At 35.9% G+C, this 17,607-nt stretch overlaps 1 pseudogene; it reads right to left on the bottom strand.

Moving 5' to 3' along the window:
• Positions 1-1,353: 1,353 nt before the first annotated feature.
• On the bottom strand, positions 1,354-4,714 carry LOC107286056 (annotated as a pseudogene).
• Between the last annotated feature and the right edge of the window lie 12,893 nt (positions 4,715-17,607).

The following is a 17,607-nucleotide window of genomic DNA, read 5'->3' as shown; positions in this document are numbered from 1 at the left end:
GAGGTGACAAGAGCATGAGTGACTGTGTGTAAGGCGTCCCGGTCCAGAAAAGGCCGCAACTGGTGAATCAGGCGAACCTGATAAAACGCCCCCCTGGTCACGGCCGACAGATGGTCATCCAAAGTCAGCCGTGAATCCAGGAGGACTCCCAAGTTGCGCGCCCTCTCTGAGGGGGCCAAAGTTTCGCCCCCTATAGTCAACGATGGCATCAGCTGACTATGCCGAGGCGCCGGAAACCACAGCCACTCGGTCTTGGAAGGGTTGAGCCTGAGTCTGTTCAATGAGAGGCTTGTGATGGGGAGGTTACATCAGGTCAAGGTCATTGGGAGGTGAACTTCTGAGGGGAGGGGTCAGATGTGAATCTTCAGTGAGAGGCTTGTGATGGGTCTTGTGATGTGGAGGTTACATCAGCTCAGGGTCATTGGGAGGCAAACCTCTGGGGGGAGGGGGGCTTGTATGGATTGGTTGAGGGTCGCTGCTGTCTCTGGTTTGCTGTGTGGTTAATTTGGGTTCTAAGGGGTTCAGTGAGGTATTGTTTCAATGTAGGTACTCCTCTTCTAGTTGCTATTGAGCTCCCAGCAAAGCTCTATGATCCTGCTAGGATGCTCATCAGCATATGCAGCTCATCATAGCTTGTGATCCTGACAGTTGACTGGTTGTCTTCTTGCCTGTTGGTAATAGCTTCTAATCTCCAGATGTCATTTTTACTTTCCCATGTATAGGGCGTTTGCATTCACCTTTCCTGCTACACACACCTGTTCCTATTTTATTTTAGCATTATACTATTGGGTAAGATGATTATAAATCTGAGGGAATGGATCAATGCCTGAGGGAAGTGAAGGAGAGGAATCTTGACTGTATCTAATGTAATGATGGCTACTCCTAATTCTGAAAAGAGCACACAGAGACCCTAACTTCACTCCCTCACACACTGAATTTTCAACTTTATGCTTAGTTTATCCTAAAGTAGAATAAGTTCTAAAGTAGAATCTTGAATTTACATGATATTTCCTCCTTCTGTTAGTCAGATACATAAACGGGACAACTTCACACATTTCTTTCGGCTGCTCCTACTTATTCTGAATGCTGAGACTTAAAAGTTAAAAATCTTCCGAAGGGTATCATAATACCCACCATTACCATAATGGAAAAGTCATCGTAGAAAGCCTTTGTTACATGATTTATTTTTTAAACAATGAACCAGTGCCCAGAATATGACAGTATTTACTACTTCAGGGTTGTATTCAAGAAGAAAACATTGAAATGTTTTACAGTCCCTTACCGGTGAGCCAGAAATCTTTAAGACCAAAAATAAGAGTATTTATTGTGTGAGAGTTCTTTGCAAGGATAGTATCAGTCATGGAGGATTGGTCTGAGTAAACCTGAAAATCAAATGAAAGATCTTCATATCAGTAATAGAATCTCTATCCCCAATTTTGATAATTTTCTGTTGCAGTGAGTGTTATTACCAATAAACCACTGCAATTTAATTGTCCATTTTTAGCAAAAAGATGTTCAGTTAATTCAGTTCCTATCATTCTCCTGCCTGCATAGTTCTATTTTGTCTACTTTACACCTAATCTGAAGTTTTTTTCCTAATTCCAATTTCCTTATGATAGTCTTTTAGATCCCAGCCTTGAAAGCAATTAATCTAACTATATATATTTTGATATACTAGAGTCCTTTGATTAATAATTGAACCTGTTAATCAAATATTTGTATTCTTGATATTGATTGTCATTTGTTTATTTTATTGGGTTTTAGAATGGTGCTATATATTTTCTGACTATCCTGGGATTGATTCTACAATGCAGGACAGAATATACTGTAGTAATAGTAGCAGTAATAATACCAGCAGACTGAAACCTGTTAAATACTGTTTTTAGCAGGAGACACAAAGTTCAGCACCCTTTATTTATATCACTACATTTCCCCCCTCTACTTGATCTGCATATTTACAAAATATGCGCCATTTCTTTCTTAAATGTATTGACTCTTCAGTGTTCGTGAACAATCAGGCTGAATTGAGTGAATTGCTGGAGGATCCTCCTACTTTTAACATTCTACCTACTTTACTATGCTACATATTTAGATCTAGCTTTTATTATTTAGGAAAGAACACAAGATCAAAAGCATAGTCTTGTAGAGCTTATGCACAGCAACATGGCTGCAATTCTGTGCATTCAGTTTTTTTAAAAAAATGAGACAAAAGAGAGAGAAAGAAATATATAGTTTTATTTAAATGGTGCTGCATTTTTTTCCAAGCAGAAATCAGAAAAAAATGTTCCCATCAAGCTAATGTGCATATAAGGATGATGCAATTACAGTACTTTTGAGGGGGGAAAAATCCTTGTAGTTATCACAGCAACTATTTTAGCTAGTATTACACAACCCTATAATTTATGTTCTGCAAGATTCTATTGGTAAACAATGATTGTCATAAATGTTCACATTCAGAACATGGACTATCTAATCAAGTGTCTTCAGAACACTAGTTCTTTAAATGAATGTTGACACTTCAGAAATGAACTACAGAAGCAAAACAACTCTGCTGTTTTCAGGATGTTAATACTCATTAGGGAGTATGGCAGAATGTATGAATGAAAATTTCTCATAAGTTCTTTTTTAAAAACAACAACAACAGGATTCCAGTTGTATTAATGAGCCATTTTAAATGAAGGAGTGGGCCCTTCTTGCCCTTCATCTATATCAAGGGTAGTCAACCTTTTTATACCTACCGCCCACTTTTGTATCTCTGTTAGTAGTAAAATTTTCTAACCGCCCACCAGTTCCACAGTAATGGTGATTTATAAAGTAGGGAAGTAACTTTACTTTATAAAATTTATAAAGCAGAGTTACAGCAAGTTAAAGCATATAATAATAATTACTTACCAAATACTTTATGTCGCTTTCGCTAAGTTTGGCAGAATAAATCTTTATAAAACTACTTACTGTAGTTAAATCTATCTTTTTATTTACTTTGCATACATAGAAGCATGAAGTCTGATGAAATTACATTTAATTAATTAAATTATTAATGAGATCCCTGAGGCTGATGCTGCGAAACTAAATACTGGATATCTGGCTCAATTTTTGTAAGGAACAAACGAAGGTCTCCTCTTTCAGAAATATTCAGGCGGTTTCTTTCTTTGGTCATAATATGATTAACAGCACTAAAGCCTGATTCCACAAGTTATGAGGTAGGGAAAGGTATCAATAAACTGAATATCATTTTCCACATATTTGGATATAAGACAGGCATTTTTTTACTTTGCCATAGGTTTTCATATCCACCACTATCAAAATTATATTTACTTTCTTCATCATATCTAATTTCTAACAATTCTTCTTGGCAAGTTGTATCAGCCTCTTCAATATTTGCGGTAAAAGGATTTTTCATCCAGTCATACACCTTCAATTTCAAAATAACTTCAAATCGTTTTTCTATGTCCAATTTAAGTTTGTTGAGGTGGCTACTGAATCCGTCAATATCCTCTGGAGTTACATCATCTTTTATAGATGATAATTCAGGAAACTGATGAAATTCTCTCTTCAATAGATTATAATGAAATAGTTCAAGTTTGTCAATAAATAATGATACAATACTTTGTCAACCTATAAGAGTTTTATTAACTCCTTAAAGCTGCAAATTGACATCATGAAATCTCTTGAAAATATCTGCCAAATAAAAGGCATCATTATTTACTGTTTTTAACTGTTGACACAGATTGGCCTCATTATTACTTTCAAAAAATTGTATGACACTATCATATAATGCTACAAAACGAGCCAAAGATGTACCCTTTGACAGCCACCGAACTTCTGTGTGCAAAAGTAACGTAATAAAATCTTCATTATTGTCCTGGCAAAGCTGTCGAAACATTCTATCATTTTTTGGTTTGGATTTGATCTTGTTTATGGCTCGAATTATTATAGTTAATGATGAATGGAGACTTGTACTTAGATGTTTTCCTACAAGATGTTGTCTGTGCACCACACAATGAATACATAAAACATTTGGCACTTCTTCCTTCAAATAAGCAACAAATCCACGATAGCGACCTACCATTGATGGTGCTCCATCAGTAGCACATGCAACAATATTATTCAAAGGAATATTATTTTTTGTAAAGTATGATTTCACAGTATTAAATATAGATAATCCTCTTGTATCTATAATGAGATTTATTGCAAATAGCATTTCTTCTCGTAATGTATTGTTTTCATCAAAATAACGTACATATGTCATCAATAAAGTATTATTATCTGCAATGGTAGACTCGTCCAATTGCATGGAAAATGAAGAGTTTTGGAGAATACTTATCAAGTTTTTTTCAACATTAACTGCCATTTCTTCAATTCATCGCTTTACTGTGCTATCACTTAGGGGCAACATTTTTAAATTTTCAGGTATATCCTGATGCATTACTGTTGAAATAAATTCTTTTATAGAGGGTATTATTACAGTTTCTCCAATATTATAGCTTTTACCACTTTTTGCAATTAATTGTGAAATGCGATAAGCGGCAATTAATCCATCTTCGTTCGCTGCATGTTGTTTCTTAAATGATGCAACGATTGTTGAACGATTTTGAAATTTTTTNTGTTCTCGCAATCGACTTGGCTTCATTGCCTCATTGGATAATGTTTTATGACACAATAAACACATTGGATGTTGTTTATTTACAACAGATTCTATGAAACCCATCTTCAGATACTCTGGCAAATAGCCATGAGCGTATTTCTTTTTTTGAGACATGGACTCACAATATTTTGTTTGAAGCTGTAGGCACGTGCTCACTCAAAATGGTGTGCTCAAAATGGTGACTGCGCCACCAACTTTCTGTCCTGGGCAAGCAGGAATGAATAGAAGGCCTTTATGGCCTCTACCTTGGTCAGGAGGGAAGGCCCAGTGGAGTCTGGTTTGCCCCTGATCCATGCCTGTCACAGCAGGATGAAGAGAGAGCCTGGTTCTTGTCAGAGATGCCTGAAACTTTTATGACTGAGGGCTCTGTGCAGCTCTCAAAATGGTGGCCGCGCCACCAACTTTCTGTCCTGGGCAAGCAGGAATGAATAGAAGGCCTTTATGGCCTCTACCTTGGTCAGGAGGGAAGGCCCAGTGGAGTCTGGTTTGCCCCCGATCCGTGCCTGTCACAGCAGGATGAAGAGAGAGCCTGGTTCTTGTCAGAGATGCCTGAAACCTCTATGACTGAGGGCTCTGTGCGGCTCTCAAAATGGCGGCCGCACCAAAATTAGCGGCTGCTTGTATTTCAACCAGGCCTTCCCAGCCTTGAGGGGCCCTGAGGGGAAGCTTCTTGTTTGTTGTGTCTTTAATTTCCACCCTCCGGAGCCGAAAATGCGGCACTTGCGGTTTTATCTTGTTGCGCAGCTTCTGCTGCGATCTGGATCGTCAAGAAAATCTACAGGAGCCTCGCGATGACAGCGCGCTTCGGCGAGGCTATCTGGCCTCCGAGAACTCTGTGGGAGGTTGCCCAGCTGAAGCTAACACCCCGCGCCTGCTGGAAAGCTCTGTGAGCCGATCGGAGGGCTCGATGGATCCGAAAATTTAAATGGTTCGGATTGAACCCCTACCCCCCACCATGAAAGCTGGAACGCCCACTAGTGGGCGGTACGGACCAGGTTGACTACCACTGATTATATCAAAGGGATTCAAATATACCACATTATATTGCAGTAGATTCTCTTACTTGGCTAAAATCAATTTTGGTTGTGTGAATGTACAAAACTACAATATCTAAGACTGCTCTGACCATCTCTAAGATTCCATTTTATTTATGTGCTTGCATTGTTGGGGAGACTCTTAAGTACAGAAAGCATGTGTACACACATGCATACATATCACACATATGGAAAGAATAGAGGGAGAGGAAAACAAGCCATTTGCCTGGCCAGATATGATTTGTGGGGAAAACTGATTTTAAAAAGGATAAAGGGAGGAAAAATCCAGTGGCACAAAACACTGAAAACTCCAATTTAGTTTCTTCAATTTGTATTTCAAATCAGCTCTTCTGATCACGTAGGCAGGCTGATATCAGACTACTCATTATGGGACCATGGTGAGCTTGAGCCCCCACACTGTCTGAACAGACATTCAAAAAAGCAACTGGTAAGGTTTTGGGAAGTAATGGAATGATGGCATGGAACCCACCAATTGCTACCAAATTATTTTGTGCCTCTGAACCAGTCTTGACTCCTTGTGACTGCCTGGAAAAATCCCTGCAGTTTTCTTGGTATGCTATCAAAAGTGATTTGTGATAGGGCTGAGAGTGATAGGGCTGAGAGTGATAGGGCTGAAAGTGAGTGACTGGCCCAATGTCACCTAGTTGGCTTTATGCTCCAGGTAAGGAATGGAACTCATAGTGTCCCGATTTCCAGCCTGGTGCTTTAGCCACTATATCAAACTGACACTCACAGTTTGCCCTAAAACTATCCACATTACATTGTTTAAGGACAGCAATACTGTCCAGACTCATTGATGATCTGCTCTAAAGGTAGACTGTGGGACAGTGCTGGAAATATTGCAGTGTTGTCCTCTGGCACCAGACCAGGAAAATGAATATTAACTTGGCAATGAGGAACAATCAGTACTGGTTGAAAGTTCCCATGTAGCAATTCACAGGATATGATCTTGGAAGTTATGTCATTTTTGCAGTCAAAGTGAAATGGATTGTACAAATATAGTGCCAGCAACTAGGCAAGAAGATGATTCCACAGAAGCATTGTTAGGTCAACAAGATCCAAACCATTGCTGTCCCTGATTGTGTCATCTCAGGCTTATATTCAAGGCATTCAGAGAAGAAAGAAAACACCACTTCCAAATGGGAACAACAGAATAGAATAGAATAGAATAGAATAGAATAGAATAGAATAGAATAGAATAGAATAACAAGAGTTGGAAGGGATCTTGGAGGTTTTCTAATCCAACCCCCTGCTTATACCATTTCAGACAAATGGTTGTTCAATCTCTTCTTAAAAAACTTTCAGTGTTGGAGCATTCACAACTTCTGGAGATTAATATTATCTCAGCACTGAGCTGAGGATGAGGCAGTAGTTGGCATTATAGGAACATATTTCTCAAAAAAAAAAATGTTGTGCCTCAGTATGCAGGACATTTATATCTAATATAGGCATAATAATGAACCAAGTTGTGTCTTTCTCATGCAGTACTTAAATGATTTGCTACAAGTTTTATATCTCTTCTTCAGTTTCTCATTGAATTCCTGGTGATTCTTCTCCATATGCATGAGGGATAAAACAGCACTGAAAGATTAAATAACTTGTTGAGTAATATAAATAAACTAAACCCCAGTAAATACAGAGAAAATAATACCTCATAGCATCATATGGGGTTATTCTAAGTAAAATATTTCATTTTTTTTTATCTGTGAGAGAAATAATTCTATCTGATTGAGAAATAATAATAGAAAACCCAAACAGAACAGAAGTAGAATTGGGGAAATATTAAAATAAGCTACTTAACAAAAATTCAAGTTTTACCCTAATAACTCCCTCTTTTGGACTGCACATACATGGAATTCAGTAGTATTCAAATACTCTTACAAGCACACACTAAAATACATATTCTCAGAATTTTAAATAAGACTAATTATTTATCAGAAGTGGTAAGCACAGTGAAAAAACATTGCATTTGTTACTGTTTCTTGTAAAGTATAATTGTTCACACAGAAATCTATGTCTTTTTTTTTACTTGCTTCTTTGATAAAATTTTCTGAGGCATAAGTAGCTTATAATAAAAAAAAAGTCTGGAAAGGAATAGATAAAAAAAGATATTGTAAAGGACACTTTTATTTATTTTAAAGTAGATCTGCATTTTTTTAAAGAAATAAGACAGATAAAAAAGATCCACATGCCCAGTAAGATTTTTAAAAGAGGCGAGTAGCTTTTCACACCTGTAGGGACAGATTAGAGTTACTTCCACCTCAAAAGCAAAAATTGTCAGCCAGCTTTGAAACACAACTGTTGTAGTCTGTGGAAGAGAATTAGAATTTTTTTCAGACCTATATTCTGAAATGTTAGGAAAAATATATAATAGGTATTTTTGTTAGCGATAAAGAGAGCTTCCCCTTGTTTTTCTTTATTTGTTTTTCCAAATCAGATTTGGCATCTGTTTCTGCTTGTTTACATTCACATGAATATTAGTATATATTTATGTTTATTCTCCTAAAATGCACATTTTGAAGTAGTTTTTATAATGCTTTTTATCCACCATTTCATACACAATTGTATGCATTTTCCCTAATGTACATTTGTGTATCTACTCTGTATTTAGACAACTGTATTGCAAAACTGTGAACAGGATATGATACAAGACAATTCATTCCAGTTTAAACACTCTTTCATGAAAGGTGAATTTGAGCAAGTTTCATTAAAATCCAAACAAAAGGCGATAGGCCAGATCTTTGGCAATTTAGCCAAGCATCATTGCCAACGGTGGCTTTTCATATACTCAAGCAGAACTCTTATCTATCACTGACTACTAAATTTTCTCAACTGAAAATTCCAGGGCTTGAACTATGGCATTTGTTCTGCTATATTTTATCTCCTGTAAAAATATATCAGTTCAGAATTTTCAAGAAATGAACAATATTCAAAACTCACTATGAGTATAAACATACTGTAATCTTCTCAGTTCTGGTATCAGTAGAATGTCCTTAAAGTAACAACTCATCTTGTTTTAACCTTGATCAAATAATCCAACTTTATATTGTTCTTTTATTTTTTAACAGTCTCAATCAGTAGTTCATTCAAATTTTTGTTTTAGGATTGATTTGTTCCATTACACAGATTTCTTCCAGACTTTAACTAACCTCTTTTATAAATACAGTTGGAAAAAAAAATCCAGATCACTCTCTTGTTTTATCATTTGTATATCCCTTTTAAACCTTAAAAGCCACTTTCTTTTGTAGATCCAGTGAAACAACCTTTTCTAAATGATTCTGTTGGGTTGTCAGTTGTAAATCCACTTTTAATAGCAATCACTTCTTGTTAGATAGTGAGTGTCACCAGAATTAATAATTCTCACCTTCATAATTACATATGAATTTCTAATAAAAGGAGTTGAATCATGATCTAATAAGAGTTTAGGACAGAGTTAGTATGGTATGGAGAGAAGTTCCAAATAGATGGGGCTGCAAGTCTTCTGATGGAAGAAGGAAAGTTTGACCCTGCACAATTAGTTGGAGGCCATTATTGGTCTCGAACTGGAATAATTTCTGGATTGTGGCCATATGAGTGAAACCCGACCAGAATGAGGACTTCTGGTTAATTGCAGAGCTGGACAAGTCTATCAATTTTGGTTTAGTCTGACTTCTTGGTTTTTTTTTTTCAACTGACAAATACTGTTTGCCTTCTTTTCTATACAGTATTCACACACTATTTTTAAATGCATATATTTTCAGTTGTTATGAATTTTAACATACATATATTCTGCTCTGCCCTTTTCCAATTTACACATTGTGTGCAAGCACATTTTACTCAATAAAAGACAGAATGCATGTTTTGGTGGGTATTTTTGTGAGATAATGCAACTTTTTGCAATCCATGTTTCTTAATTCTCAAAAGTATAAATTTTAGTATGCATCTAGTTATTTTGTATATTTGGATGTCCTAAAGTTGATCTATCTGAAAATTCTGACTGATTAGATTTCTCATCAATTGCTCAGTAACAAGTACTAGATAGGGAGGAATTTTTTTAAAAAAATGATTTTATTGTTTTCGTTAAGGAAATCTAAATTTACAGGACTATGATTTCTTTAAAAGCATAATTTCAGCAAACAATGAACCACAGTTTTAAAAGCTACAGTAGGGGCCAAAATTGTGGAAACCTTTTGGGAAAAATGTATTTTTAGGTTTGATGGCTAATAACACCACTTTTTTGGAGTAGTACTATAAAATTATATATCAATGGAAAGATAATTTAATCAAGAATGTAATGCAACATAGTTTGTTCAATTATCTGTACTGTATTCTATGAAAAGTTATAGCCAAATAACCAGAAAAAGGAAGGACAACTTGCTTAGGTTGATATCAGGTAGCTTTCCTTTATCTGATTGTAGCCAATGAGCATGAGTGTTTAGAGAGCCAATCAGGTGTCATCTTGTTTTGGCAATGAGCCAATCAGATCACAGGGTTCAGTTATTGATGTCATGTATTGAAGCTGAAAGGAGAACATTTGTCAGTGTGTTATGTCATCGCTATCAAGTTGATTGGGGTTTTTTGTGTTCTTTCATTTAGTGAGCTTGTAAAATGTAATAAAATTAAAGTAATGGTGCAAAGAATTGACTGGTTGCCCAGAAAGCGATGTAAAATAGTATTATTAAGTGAACAAGGCTACAGTTATAAAGAAATTAGAAGAAAAATTGATGGAAATTTAACCAAAGGTGGCATTTCTACTGTACACTTTTCCAAAAGGTTTCCACAATTTTGGCCACTACTGTAAACTCCCAGAGAACTGAACTATAAGGTCATTTATGTAAATAATATAATTGTCTATTTTTTTTAAAAAAATCAACCAATCTGCTTATAGCAGTCTTTGCCCAGGATGCGATTGAGTGTATAAACTGAGGGAATGGGATTAAAGTTAAATTATTACCACAAATGGTTGATAGCATTGAAATGAAAATATAAGATCAATAGGCATCACCTTTCAATGATAAAAAATCATCTGATAAAGACCTATTGTCATATGTAATACAGATAGTTCTTGACTTAGAGTACAACCACAATTTCTGTTGTTAAATGACACATTTGTTAAGTGAGTTTTCCCCCATTTTATGACCTTTCTTGTCTCAGTTGTTAAGTAAATCACTGCAGTTGATAAGTGTGTAACATGCTTGTGAATTGACTTTTCTTGTCAGAAGGTCACAAAAGGGATCACAGCAACAATCATAAATATGAACCAGTTGCCAGCATCCAAATTTTGATCACATGGTCATGTGGAAGCTGCAAAGGGCTGACCTAAGATAAAATGCTAATCTTAAACGACTGTTTGCTGACCATGGTAAAAGTGATTAATGAATGGAGTGGGAGAGTTGTCTTAAATTCAGGGTTGTCTTCCTTTTAGGCAAATATTAGAGCTATGTGCCATTTCAAATATGATCATTACAAAATACTTGAGAGTGCACAGGAGCATAAACCAAACACCAGGCTTCTACTTTTTCCAGCAACTATCCAATACTAGGAAAAGGGAATAGATTTGAATCCAAAGCAAAATTCTTTATCATTGGAGAGATAGTTGCAAGCCCATGCCAGTGGGATGGTTAAAAATGGAATCCTTCCCAATTTTTTTGCAGACTTATTTCTAGCAAATAAACACAGAGTGCTAGCTGAAGAATTCTGGAATTTGAAGCCCAGACATCTTCAATTTATCCAAGTTGAAAAGTTCTCTTAGAGAATCAGACCGTTATTGAAAATAATAATGCCACCCATCTCCCTGTGCCATTTCTTTTAGCATTTGACAGGGAGAAAGTTATGAGGTTTATGAAAGGCGTCAAGCTCCATAACCCCAAGTATTAATATTAAAAAATCAGCTAATGAAGAAAAGGGTTGTTACATTAAATCAAAGTTTTCTGTATATGAAATAATAAACTGCAGTAAGAGAAGGTAATAGATTTGTCTGTTTAGCTAACTTTGTAAACAGTGTATGGCATACTTATTTGTGTAGAGAAAATATTCTTCCCAGCCAAAAAGGATGAATGGAAAAAGCTAAACAGATAACCTCATAACAGATAAAACTATTACCTTCTCTTGCTGCAGCTTTCTGTCTGATTTTGTGAAAAGAAACCATGTTTCTTCCACAGTTTCCATTTCTAATTACTGTGTAAATATGCAAATGGTTTTTGCTGTGTTTCTAGATGTGATCATATTCCTGACTTTGGGAGTAACTGGAGAAAGAGGACCAAGCTTTATAGCAACTAATTAATTCACCTTATGCAAGGAAATGTTCATCCTTAGCTGCACCATGGCAAAGCTGGTCTTTGGGCTTTAACAAATGACCATGTTGGCTGCTAAGCTAGGTGGAATAAATCCAGTTCTAATTTTGTTATCAGAAGAAGCGGCTAGCAGCTGTTGAAGTTTGGACCATTTTAAAATGCCATGATAATTAAATCATTGGGGAATTATTTCAAAGCAGTTGGCTTGGTTTCCCTTCTACTGAAGTGGTAAGATTCCCCAGACATTGGATGTACAAAGATGGGGCATATTAAATGTATGATAGTTTGTTAATCTTTAAAAGACATCATGAGAACTTCTTTATTTAAGATGATATGGGGGGCTGTGTGAATTATTAGTAATTTATCTGCTTTATTCATCTAAATATATCACTAAAATATGCATAAGTCCTAGCAATTAAGCATCATCTAACTATCACGGCTGCTTTTGTAAAAGTTAAATAGTGATTGACTTGCTTAGTACTTAATATACCAGGACATCTCAGGAGTATAGACTTCATTGTTATGTGGCTTAAAATCAAAACAAAAAGAAGATAATCCTTCCAAGCTGGTAAAATGAGGACCCAGATTGTTGGGGGGCAATATGCTGACTCTGTAAACTGCTTAGAGAAGGCTGTAAAGCATTGTGAAGAGGTATATAAGTCTAAGTGCTATTGCTAATGGCAAACTATTTTACTATGATATTAAGCATACTGTATATTCAAAATAATTTACTTTCCTATATATTATTATAAAACTCTTTAACATGTATTATTCCCCCATTTGCTGCCACTCAGGAAAGGAACAAATGGAAACAGACAGCATTTCTTTCCTGAAGAATGTACATTTCAGTGTGAGGATTGTCATAATCCTCCATTTCCCTCTTTTAACCTGTGTCACAAACTGCATCCTTTTGTTAAGGATAAAGTACTTCCTGTAAAATGCATACAGAACACGCCATTAAATTAGTGGTGGGATTCAGCCAGTTTGCACCACTTCGGCACAATCGGCAGCTAATTTTCTGTTGCCCAGGCCCAGAATGGACTTCCGAAAGCGTTATCCACATAGAGAACTGGTTGTTCACATATCTGAATCCCACCACTGCATTAAGTGGAGTTGGGATCTAATGGCAGCTGTTCCTTAAAATTAAGGCTTAGCCAGATCCTAGAAGTTTTGGTTCATCTGAAAGAAAACTATAGTTGAATAAAGGAAGAACAGAAGACAGAGAGAATGAGTGGGATTTCTTAGAAAGTGCCTGGAGATTATGCTTGCCTGCCAGCTAGCCAGCCAACAGATTATTTAGAGTATTAGAAGTATAGGGTTAGGCTCTTCTCCTGACCAGAAGATTCTTCTGGAAGACCTTGCATAGAAGTTACTAGTCAAAATGAAGATCTTCCAGATGAGAGATCTTAGAAGGCCTTGGACTTCACAAGTAAGGCATGGTTGAGTTCCTTGAACAATTACATCATTCCAACTTCATCCCCACCTATCCTTTGGCTATTATAGAAAAGGCCTGCCTCCCCCATAGCAGTGGTTATAAAAATTAATAGCCTCTTAGTCAAAATAAATTATCAAGACTCATGTCCCCAAAGATTACAAAATCTGTGGCTTTTTAATCCAGTGTAATGCTTCACATCAGCACAAACAATTGTTTAGAAACCTGACTTCCAGTTCCCAAGGTTCCTGAAACACAGTTGTTCCAATATCAGAAGCACTTTCTCCTTGTTTAGAAAGTAATTTTATCTTTTGTACTGATGCTCTATGTAATGTTTTGCAAGTTGTTTATGATTAGAAGAAGCTCCACAACAATGTTGCCAATTCATGCAGAACTAATTAAAGACATTACCTTGAGACTCTCTGTAAGTGCCATGATGTGCTGACACTTTGCTGGATTTCAATGGCTAGCAAGATAGCATTTGTGAGAGTAACCACGGCTGATATGCTGGATCTGAGCCAGCATAATATGTCCAGAACAAAGAGATTGTTGAGATAATCCACATGATTCCAGCAGTCTCTCCTCATGAGTAGACCACAAAAACAGCCACTTTTATGATTAGCTTATGAGTGGAGTGACTGATAGTCTGGAGTATATCAAAATCACACTTGTAAATTACCTTTATAGACATAATGCTATAAAGTTTGATTGAATTTTATATCTCAACAAGTTTTTTGGGGATTACTTTGATTAAGGTTTGTCGCTCAGACAGCCTGTCAACTTCTGAAACAAACCTGGCTGAAGCCATCTTTGTCATTCTGAGTTGCCACAGGTTGGGGGGGGAGAGGGGGGGAGAAAGCTACAGCATTGTTAGACTAAACACGGAGTGGTTCCATGGGAACTAAGGTCATTCCCACAGGAGCTGAAAAGTGGAAAGAAGTTTCACAGAGCCTGCCAATTGCTTCCATTGGTTAGTGTGATCAATCACATAGCAGAGGGGAGGGAAGTGTTACATTTAATTACATTGAATCCCTAAGGGTAATTTTAGAGTTGGTTTCACTTTTGACCATGCCGATAATATGTATCCAATCAATATGTGCTTTGAGGAAACTTCAAGCCTTGGAGTTCTGATTTATTTGGTTTCATTAGTCAGAACCTTGGCACATCCATTTAGACTGGATTATCCAAGGACATGAGATAGGCAGATGTTCTTGTCTGAGGATGTTAAATGTATCATCACAGGATATAATCTGTTCCAAGTATAGTTTTGATAGGTAAATATCTTTTTCTTTTAGTAGTCCTGCAGGTACTCAGCCTTGTTGCTCAGCTTTAAGTCTTGCACCCATTTGTTACCAGATATCAAGAACTCCAATACCTAAATCAGTCCTTATTGAATGGGTGAAGATTGATGTTATTTGTGGGTTTCTATAAATTCTGACTCACCATATTTTGGGATAGACACTCTTCAGACGTTCTATCAAGGGCTTTCCATTCTGCTTGAATCCAATGCACTATTCCAGCTGTGTATCTAATGCCTGGAATTGCCCAGATGTTAATTGTCTTAATGGTATTTCCTCCACTGAGTTTGGACTTTAAGATTGTCTTCACTCTCTTGAAGTCTCTCACTTCATGACTTCAGTTTCCTTGATGTTGTCGGCTTGAAGGATGCCCTTGTAGTGATCATCTTCATCCAAACTCTTGATGTTATTTCCATAGGACATGTTTATTCTTTCAGTTTTCAATATTTTTCCTTATTTGATGATAACCATGGAATATTTTTCCAGTCCAAACTCCATCTTAGCTGAATATATGGACAATGCTGAACAGTGATTCTATTTCAGATGGTATTTTTTCATACAGCTTTCAGATCGTCTCTATAAAGAGGTGGGATAGCCTGGCAGATTTTTTTTATCTTTGATAGGCATGGCTTGACTTGTTTAGTATTATTGACAGAGGAATCAATGCAATGACAAACAATAGTGGTGAAAGTGAGTCTCTTTGAAACATACTTCTGTTGACATTAACCTATCTCATTCTATCACCTTCTTGCGGTATGTTGTTAAATTGCTTGGCAAGATCAGTCAAATGTTTCAACCAAATTATTTTGAATAATGGAGAGATTAAGACCCTTCAGACCAGGTATTCATCTTTTGGGTTTCCTCCTCCTTAAAAGACAATGGCATAAGTTTGATTTTAAATGTTTTAAAAATACATGATTTTTTGGACTATGCGGCATAAGAATACTTAGTATATAGATTTTGGAAAATTAATAATAGATTAGGGCCCAGAGAGATTTGGAATTATAGTTTTAGTAAAAATCATTTATTTGTACTAAATGGTTTTGAATTATTTTGAATTATTTAGGAATACTCTCTCATGGAAAAATTGAGATTTTGTTTAAAGGGGATTTTGAAGACTGGACACTAGAGCCAAAGGATGAAGAAAATGGAGATGAAATCCTTAGTGAAAACTTTTGAATACCTTTGACCTAGGTTTTTGGATGTTCTAATAAAGTTGTAAAACAAGAATGAGTTGCAATATCTATGAAATTAATTTGAAGGGGAATTTAAATATAATACAAATGGATCTGTTGAATGACTAATTCCCTAAAGGAAATAAACAGATACTAAAACAGGAAACTGATCTGGATACTTTTTTTTCTTCTGGATAGATAAAAGACATGCTAAGTTTTGGAAAGACATTTTTAGCAGTGACTAAAGGATAAATTTACCTATTGATACAAAAGAAATCTGTTAAACTTCTGAAGGCTTTTCACTTTAAAGCATAGATGAGTGGCAAACTATTCTAAGACTTTTTAAAGGGATTAAAGAATAATTTTTAAAAAAATCAGGAAAGATTGATAAGATAGGCCATTTGACCAGAGTTAAAAGAATACATTAATTATATCTAGTTGCTCTTATTGGACTTGTGCTGACAAAGATTGATTGATGTAGCATTTGGACTTTGTTTTTCTTATGTAAGAGATGAGCTTTTAAATAATAATAAGAGAAAGTACTTTATGACTTTATTTTATCCTTCCTTCCTTCCTTCCTTCTTTCCTTCCTTCCTTCCTTTTCTGTTGGTATATTTTATTTACATTTATTCTATTCATTTATAATTCTTAACAAAACTGAAAAAAATATAAAATAATAACAAATAGCATAAAAATAGAAATGTCATTTTGATAGTAGCTTGTATGGTAATACTTAAACTGGAATAGTTGCTAACAACTCACCATTGATCTCAGCAGATTTGTTACATGATCAGATTTTCTAAAAAACTAAACTGAAACTTGAACTTTCTGTGTTTTTGAAGAATATTTCAGGAAGATACATGGATTCCAATAATGAGGCACATCAAATAACCCAGCTGGCATACCTCTTCCATGAGCACAGTGTTGAATTTGCTCTATGCTAAAGTCCCACAAGCTTTCTATTAGGTAGGACAAAATAGAGCAGTGCAGCACAATGAAATATTTTTACAGCAGCTCCAAGATTGGCCTATATGACCTCCATTGTTGCAAGAATGGAGGCACTTTGATTCTTGAATATCAGAAGGCCATCTTAGTTCAATTCCTGACATTGTTCTTTTCTCCTTACTACTGGTATAGCCCTAGCAGCAAATACCGAAGATTAGCAGGAGATTTCCAAAGATTGATCTTTTTCTCTGCTCAGAAGTCATAGCCTGTGTCTGGAATTCCTCTCACAAAGATTCTTAAAGTAATCTAACTTATCACTAAAAATGTAAGAGTCATTCAATTAAAATTTACTAGGAAAGTTCAATTAAAAAAATGTTTGAATACTTAGTTGCTTTTTTGTATTAAAAACATTCTTTTCAGCATTATTTTATGCTTGTAAATCTAGAGCTAGGAATGGTTTATGGAAATAATGGTATTAGAGTGTGATGGCCTTCCTGCACTAGGTCACTACTGAAGGCAAAGGGGGGATATTTCTTGAAATGTTTCACATGTGTCAAAAGATAGTTAATATGAAGGTAATTTGATATCTCCTTAACCTACGCACTTGGTTGGCTGGCTGGCTGAACATACTAATATATACGGAGTTTCACTTTCTCTGACTTTTGGGAAGAGTGTGAAATGTAGAACTTGTCTATATTACATGAAGTCTGAAGTGTTACAATAAAGGTTTACCATTTGATTCTGGTGATTTTTTTTTGTCAGTATTCATCTTCACTAATGCAAAG

Source organism: Protobothrops mucrosquamatus, unplaced genomic scaffold (genome assembly GCF_001527695.2).
Source record: "Protobothrops mucrosquamatus isolate PMUCROS unplaced genomic scaffold, P.Mucros_1.0 scaffold240, whole genome shotgun sequence".
Lineage (NCBI taxonomy): Eukaryota > Metazoa > Chordata > Lepidosauria > Squamata > Viperidae > Protobothrops > Protobothrops mucrosquamatus.
This window is presented reverse-complemented; position numbering and strand designations above follow the sequence as displayed.